General features: G+C 38.1%; 1 non-coding gene across 1 annotated transcript; it reads left to right on the forward strand.

The window, feature by feature from the left end:
* Positions 1–1,217: 1,217 nt before the first annotated feature.
* Positions 1,218–1,324, forward strand: LOC128296059 (small nucleolar RNA R71). The gene has a single exon (XR_008286607.1). It is a non-coding gene; the product is annotated as a small nucleolar RNA R71 (small nucleolar RNA).
* Positions 1,325–8,806: the final 7,482 nt, after the last annotated feature.

Consider the following 8,806-nt stretch of genomic DNA (forward strand, 5'->3'; position numbering starts at 1 on the left):
TTAAACATTTTGTAATGCATGACGTTGATACTAGGCCCTAGATCAGCCCATGCATAATTAACGTCTAAATTACCAATTAAGCAAGGAATCGTAAAACTCCCTGGATCTTTTAGTTTGTTGGGTAGTTTATTTTGGAGAATGGCCGAGCAAACTGCGTTCAGCTCCACATGCGACGCCTCGTCCAACTTTCACTTATTTGCTAAAAGCTCCTTTAAAAATTTCATTGCGTTTGGCATCTGCGATAGAGCTTCAATAAACGGTAAGTTAATATGTAATTTTTTTAAGAGTTTAAGGAATTTACCAAATTATTCATCTGAGCGGTCTTTCCTTGTCGCGTTGGGGTATGGCACACGAGGTTTATATTCGACAGTCACTGGTTTGTTTTTATTATAATCTACCTCACCTTGACCTTTGCTTACCACAGTTTTTTACCTCGGTTCTGGTCCAGGCTCAACGGCTCTTTCGTTATCTTGAATATTAATTGCGTTTAGCTGTTCCCTTGGGTTGGGTTCAGTATTACTTGGCAAGCTACCTTGTGGTCGTTCGGAGATTAGTTTGGACAGCTGCCCTATCTGAGTTTCAAGCCCTTGGATCGACGCTTGTTGATTTTTAAGTGCTGTCTCAGTGTTCTAAAAATGAGTTTTCGACACCAAAATAAACTTTGAGAGCATCTCTTCAAGGTTTGACTTCTTTTCCTATTGGTAGGGTGGTTGTTGGTAGCCTAGAGGATGTTGTGTTCTTTGATTTCCTTGACCGTCCCATGAGAAATTGGGGTGGTTCCTCCAACTTGCATTATAAGTGTTACTGTATAGATGTTTTGAGGTCGAGGATTATTACCCATGTAATTTAATTGCTCGTTATCCATGTTGTGGCCATAAGGTTGATATTCCAAATGGTTTATTCCACTGCTACTTGCTTCACACTGCATTACTGGGTGAACCTGTGAAGAATTAAGAAAACCATCAATCTTTTTATTTAAAAGTTCTACTTGATTAGAGAGCATGGTGACCGAATCGATGTTATAAACGCCGGTTGTTTTCGTTGGCTTTGTCCTCATGACTTGCCACTGATAGTTATTCAGTGACATCTCTTCTATACACTCATAGGCATCCTCCGGTGTTTTATTATTGATGGTTCTGCCTGCCACTGTGTCAACCATTTGCCGAGTCGAAGGATTCAAACCATTGTGAAATGTTTGTACTTGGAGCCAAAGCGACAACCGATGGTGAGTGCACCTTCTCAAAAGGTCCTTGTATCTCTCCCATGCATCATAGAGTGTTTCTAAATCCATCTGCACAAAAGAAGAGATATCATTATGTAATTTAGCCGTTTTAGTCAGCGAAAAATATTTTAGTAAAAATTTTTGGTCATTTGTTCCCAAGTAGTAATTGACCCTCGTGGTAACGAGTTCAACCACTGTTTAGCTTTATTCCTCAATGAAAAGGGAAACAACCGATGTGACATCCCAAAATTGACCCTAGTCGGGATGTGGTTTCGGGACTACAAAACCGAGGCATAAAAATAATTTAAAATTTATTTTGATGCCTATGATATGTGTTAAATTGGTGTGTGACATTTTTGATGATTGGTTTAGTGTTATAAAGGTGAATTTCACTAGAAAGGACTTAGTAGTGAACTTTTAAAGTACGATAGGGAAATGTGTGATGACTAATTAAAGCATGCATGCAAAACAATGGACTTGCATGTCAAATTCCCCTTTTTATAGATGGTGGCTGGCCATGGCAAGGAATTATGGGCAAAGAAAACATGTTATGACATGTTTTGTTAATGCATGATGTATTAAATGATAAAATAATTAGGTGTGGGAAGAGAAACAAAAAAAAAATGTGTGTGAGTGTAGCATTTCCCCCCCCCATTGCCGTGTAGGTAAGAAAGGAAAACAAAAAAATTTGTTCATCTTTTTCCCTCCTTCCCTTGGCCGAAATTTCTAAGAGGAAGAAGAGATTTTTGCTTCATTTTCTTTGTTTAGAAGAGATCTAGAAGGAGATTTGGCTAAACTTGCATCAAGATTAAGGTATGTATGAGGTTGTGTCATGAGATTCATGCATGTTTTAGTTGCTAACTTGATGTTCATGTTAGCCATGGTTCAAATCCTTGTTATGCCATGGAAATGGTGTTTGGCCAAGGTGGATTTTGTGTTAATGCCATTGCATGTTAAATATGAAGCTTGTTAATGGTATATGTGATGGGGGATTGATGGCTCTTGGACTTTCTTTTTTAGTATTTTTGAGTAAGACATTAAGTTCTTTGCTTAATCATGACCAAAATGAGGGTGTTGTGATGTATTCGGTCATGGTATATCCACAAGTATGATTCATGCATGTTGCATGGTAGGTAAGATTTGAGCTTTGGATATGTGTTTATATTTGGATATAAACAACTCAAGATTCGGCCCTTGCACCTACATGAATATGTGTTTGCACATGATGAATTGGTATGACATATATACTATTTCAAGGTGTATATTTGCGTGTGATGATGTTTTCGGTTATGTAGTAAATGAGAGATGTGCATTGAGCTACAATATGTAATGCGTTAGTTAGTAAATGCATGCCGTTTTTTTGTGTGGTATTAAGTGTAAAATTGGCCTCAACATAGACATGCATATTCGGCCAAATGAAGTAGTTTGGTGTGCATGTTTTCGGTTAGAGGCAACCGTATTGAAGCCTTATCTTGGCTTAGATAATTGACTAAATGGGTAATAAGTGAGGATGGTTGCCGAATATACAAACATACATATGCATGTGTAATTGAATTATGAATGTTTAGCAAGAAGGTTAAACTAGTTAATTTATTGATTAAGCTCAAGGAGTTAAAGAAGGAGAATCAAGCAAGGGAAAGACGAAGGTGATCGAGTAGCCGACTTGGACTGTTTTACCCAACACAAAGTAAGTCATTAAGCGTATATTTGGTGTTAATTTAAATGATCCTAATATATATGCAAATGTGTTTAAATGAGTTGATGTGTAAATGGAAATGTATGTGTATGGAATGATGCCATTGTTGAATGTATAAAGGCAGCAAAATACATAAGGTATTGGCCTCGGCACTAAGTGTGGGGTATAAATGGACACGGTGACAAGATTGGCACTAAGTGTGCGGTTTAAAATTGTACAGCACTAAGTGTGCGAGTTTGATTATATAGCACTAAGTGTGCGAGTTGAATACATATAGCACTAAGTGTGCGGATTCACTATATGCTCTTGCATTACAATTGGCACTGAGTGTGCGACATTATCGAGCTAATCCTGGACAGCGGATCGGGTAAGTACCTTGAGCTCGTGACGAATAGGCAATATGTTCATGCTCGGGGTTGAGCTTGGTAAGCTTTAAATCTATGTGATGATTGAAATTGTATGATTGTGGTGGAAATGAGTTAGTGTGTGAAAATGCCTCAAATATCTTGTTGTGTAGAATATGAAATGTGGATGTATGACTTGGTATGAGATTGAACCGAAAGGTCCGAGGAATTATGGTATAGATTCGATATGGATGAGTACCTAGCCTCGTTTATTGTTTCATGTTGTAGTAACTTTATCAATGGATTGATGAATGCTTATGACTTACTGAGTTATAAACTCACTCGGTGTTTTCTTGTCACCCATTTTAGGTCTTTGGGACTCGTATTGTTTGCGTGATCGGAACCGTTGTTGAAGTCATCACACCGGCTAGAAATCTTTTGGTATTGTCTTCGTTGTTGAAGAACATTTGGCATGTATAGGCTATTATGTTTTGTTGAACTGTGGGTTGTAAACTTTAAGCCATGTGAAAATGGCCTATGTGGTCATCGAGTGGGATGCTAGAACCTATAGCCACGAGTCTTAGAAACTTTAATTTTGATAAGGTGGCCATAATTTGTGTCATGTATGATGGATGATTAAGGCCAAGGAAAGATTCATGAAATTGGCATAGTCTACTGCAGTAACTGTTGCGGACAGCAGCAGTGAGATGAGATTGAAAAATCACTAAAAATAGTAGAAGTAGAATTAAATAGTGAATAAATTAGGAAATTTAACCTTGATGAATCTATTTTTATATGGACGAAACGAAACGACCATATGAGCAGTATACTGAGAGATATTAAAGTTCTCGTGAGACAGGGCCAGAACGGTTTCTGGGTCCCCTGTCGCGACTTTGAAAATTCACTATAAATTATCCAGAAAGAATTAGAAGTCATGCCTTATATGTTCAGATTCCATTTTGAGTCTAGTTTCATTAGAAACAAACTACACCAGTATTAAAGCCCTGTACAGAGAGATATTCAAGTTGTAACGCACGAAGGTCAGAGCAGTCGACCCCTGTAACATGGGTGACTTTAACTAATAAACTGTACTAATTGGCCCAACCAAAAATTCTAGAAATAAATCCATGGATGGATATATGAGTCTAAATTTAGGGAAAATTTACGGATTTGGATTTTGAGTTCTGGAACTCGAGATATGATTTTTAAGGTAACAGTGACGCAGTTAGCTAGCCTGCCTGGAACAAAAACTAAATATTTCCAAGAGAGAAATAAGGGAAGTAAGCCCGGTAACACCACGTGGCCAAATCCGGTGGCGGTCACGGGTTTGGGGTCTTACAACCGAAGATGAATGACATCATCAAAAATGCCATTGATTTTAAATGTATCGCATAGTTTTAAAAAGTTGGCTAAATAAGCGTTGGGATCCTCATCCTACAAACCATCAAACTGAACAAATTGCTGTATCATTTGAACAGTGTTAGGTTTTAATTCAAAAGTATTTGCAACTACAGCAATTCTAACTATGCTCGATTCAGTTCCTGTTAAAGAGTGTTTAGCATAATCATACATAGTACGTGGAGCAGGATTTTGATTAACCGCAATTGCAGGAGGTAGCTGATTGCCTTGTTTTTTAGCCATCTCTTCGGTTGGGGCTTGAGTATCGTCTTCTTGCTCATTCTCTGTGTATCTTAAGCTTCCCCTTATTTCTCTTTGGTTTCTACGTACTGTACGATCGATTTCTTCATCAAAAAGTAATGGTCCCGACGGGTTTCTTCTAGTCATAAACCATGAAAACCTGCCAAGAGAAGGAAAAAGTAAGTTAATAAATAATAATTAAATTAAATTAAATTGCAAGAAAAATAAATCGCTAAAGTAATAAAAATTAAGCGTTCCTAATATCTTAGTTCCCCGGCAATGGCGCCAAAAACTTGATCGTGTTCTTTCATGATAGGTTTTAAATAGTTATAATTAATCGTTCTTGAAACTAACTATTATCGTGATGTAGGCAAGTGTACCTATCGAACAGTAGCATAGTTTTAGCAAGACCGGATTGTCGAACCCAAAGGAACTAAAAGTACTAGTAATGACTGTCTTTTTATTATCTAGCCTAAGAATAATGGGGTGTTGTTTTAATTAACTAATTATCTAAACTAAGAACGCACAGAGAAAAGAATTGGGGAATTGCTTTTGGAAAAATCAATTGACTTAAGACAATACCTAAGGAAAAATCCACCTAGACTTTACTTGTTATTCTGGCTCCGAATCGGACAATTTATTCATTCAACTTGTTCCGTAGAGATCCTTAAGTTATGTTATTATCCCTATTCAAGACTAATAATGTCTAATCCCTAGATTGAATAACCAAGGCTTTTCTCTAATTAACACTCTAGGGTTGCATTAACTCGATCTATGGATCCCCTTATTAGGTTTCACCCTAATTCGATAAAATCTTTTCACCCTATGTCTAGGTGCGCAATCAACTCCGCTTAATTATGACAATTGTACTTTTAGACAGGGTCTATTCCTCCTCTGAATAAGAGCTTGTCTTGAATCAGTATCCTGGGATATCAAAACAAGAATTAAGAACACATAATTAAGAACAAGTTAAATATTTATCATATAATTCAGAAAATAATAACAAGATTTGTCTTAGGTTTCATTCCCCTTACGTATTTAGGGGATTTAGTTCATAACTAAATAAGAAAACATCTCAGAATAATAAAGAATACAAAACATAAAGAAAACCAAAAACTCCTGAAGGGGAATTGAGGAGAGATCTTCAGTCTTGATGATGAATCCGGCTTCTGAGATGAATCAATCAGCCTTGGAGTAATTCCTTACTCCCTATTCCGTGTATCCCCTTTTCTCCTCTTCTAGGGTGTATTTATAGGCTTTGGAATGCCTAGAAGCCCTCAAAAGTGGCCTTTTTCGAATTGGACATAACTTGCGCTCGGCTGTGACACGCCTGTGTGCAATTACTTCAGGCCGTGTTCGAGCCTGTTAGAATGGAACGGGTGTGTGCAATATCCGTGTGAGTCGTGCTTCAATTCTGCCAGATTGACACGGCTGTGTGGTCTGCCCATGTGAGGAAGTCCAGGCCGTGTTAAGTTCGTACTTTGGCCCATTTTCTCTGTTTTTGGCCCATTTCTCATTCCTTTCACTCTGTTATGCTCTCCTAAGTGTAAAACATGAAATTAAAGCATTAGGAGCATCAAATTTACCAATTCTAATGGAAAATCATCCATAAAATGAGTTAAACATGGGGTAAAAATATGTATAAATTACGGTTTATCAGATGTCAATGTAAACAACATTTATGTGTTGATTGAATGCTTGGAGATTTGATGGAATATGATATTCCGTCGAAACGAGTAGGTTGTATGTAAATAATACTGTAACACCCCAAACCCGGCCTGGACGTTATGACCGGATCTGATGCGCCACATTGATGCGTTCAAAACATTCCGTATTACTTAGTTTGGAAAAGCTGAGTTGGTGTTGTAAAAGACACTTTTAAAAGTAGGTTAAAATGAATGGAAGCTGCGCACTGGTAGGAAACCGGAAGAAGAGGAGGTGAGTCCGTCGGACGCTTAAGTACCAAGCTCTCTCTTCGGATCCAATCCTAGACATGCACACCGCCATTGCCACACTCTAACATCTCGTATAATTTTGAGAAAACCGTTTGATTATGACCAGCTTAAGAAAATGATTAAGGTTGCAAATCGTTTGCTTAAAATATTTATTTTCTTGGGAAAACATTTACCTTATGGAAACTTTGCGCGTCATCGTGATCTTTTTAAAAACAAGTAGATTTTATAAAATGAACCCTAGTGCTAGCCAGTTTAATAATCCCCAAAATATAAGTAATTAAAAAGAGCGACCTTATTACAACTTTAAGCATAATAAAATAATCCAAAATAAATATTAAACTTATTTAAAATCGGCAATCAATCTTCATGGCCACTCTGAATCCCGCCCAGCTCCAAGTCCACCAATTCTAGGGCTCACCTACAAGGATGGAAGAGGAAGGGGGTGAGTTTGGGAAAACTCAGTGCATACAGAAACCCATCCAAAGCCCAAATCAGCTCAAGCCCATTGGGCCTAAGCCCTATTCAGATAACAAGATACAAGAGGTCAAGCCCTTTTGAATCACAAGAGCAAGGCCTTAGCCCTTTTACATAACAAGTGTGGCCCATAGGCCCGTTCAAGAATATGAGTATCAACAAATAATGAATGCAAGCCCATCAGGGAGACTACTCAACCCACCAACCGCTACACCGCCTGCACCAGCCACACACCATGTGGGGAATATCTCAACCCACCCAGCCCTACACACCACAGTTGCAGCAACGCTGCTCAAATTTCAATCAGTTGAGGCAAAGCCTCCAGTACGTGGATGAACCACTTTCAGTACTTCCTCCATTAATACCCCAACCCCATGCAATGATATTAATAAAAGCATATCATGTAAAATACAACATTGATCAATCATGCATTCACCAATTTAAAACCCTAGGGGTATATCGGTAATTTTGCTCTTTAGGGTAATTTGGTAATTTTGCTCTTTAGGGTAATTTCGTGATCTACGCTCTTGCACAAGCTAATTCAGTAATTTTATCGCTTTATGCAATTTGATTCCACCATCTACCTAATGTGCTAATTTGCCCATCTCTTACCCATATTGGTCCGTAAGCCCATTGGGCCCAGTTTTGGCCCATCGAGCCCCTTTTTTTTGAAATACGCTAAAACGTCACGCGAACGTGCTTACTACCTTGCGGTGCCAGATCTAACAATTACTCTATGACTTGAGAGCATTTGCATACTCACATGACCATGAAATGCCGAATTTTGACATTTCGCTTTTAAATTGAACTAAGAAAGGGTGTTCGACACACACGATTCGCGACGATCGCTCTTGAGATCACTTCCGATGTCCTACAATTGATTAGCATAGTTCTTATTTACAAACCATAATCACTAAACCCCAAAACTTACTTATCTATGATCGAACCATATCCCTAAAAAGCCTTCGAAACTTACCTTTTTGCCAAAATCGATAGTAAGCTCAGAATCTGATTGCTCCAATGAACCACGCCTTTAATTCAATGCTTAAGAAGACTCTAGTCACCGAAAGAAAACATCGTTACAATCCCTTAAGGCCATATGCCCAAATCGATGACCTCCCTAGATTTTAGGGATTTGGCTTTTTGAAGTTGTAAAATAAGACAAGATCTGAAGTGATGAGCACTTACCACTTGTTCCTCTTTGATTTCTACGCAGATCGATGCGATTTATCCTCTAAAGGATGGTAGAACTCGAATCTAGAAGATCTGAAGTTTGGCTATAAGTCCCTAAATCTATGGTATTTGGCTTTTTAGGTGATGAAGAAGATGATGGTTTGAGGCTATAACCTTGGAGTAACGTTGTTTACAGATATTAAGGGTTTAGAGAAGATGAATGTTGATCACAAGGAACAAAAATATTGAAGGATTTGGCTTTGGAGAAATCGGCACAAGTAGTGAGTTTTGAGTTTGACCTTTT

Source organism: Gossypium arboreum, chromosome 7 (genome assembly GCF_025698485.1).
Source record: "Gossypium arboreum isolate Shixiya-1 chromosome 7, ASM2569848v2, whole genome shotgun sequence".
In the NCBI taxonomy this organism is placed as follows: Eukaryota; Viridiplantae; Streptophyta; class Magnoliopsida; order Malvales; family Malvaceae; genus Gossypium; species Gossypium arboreum.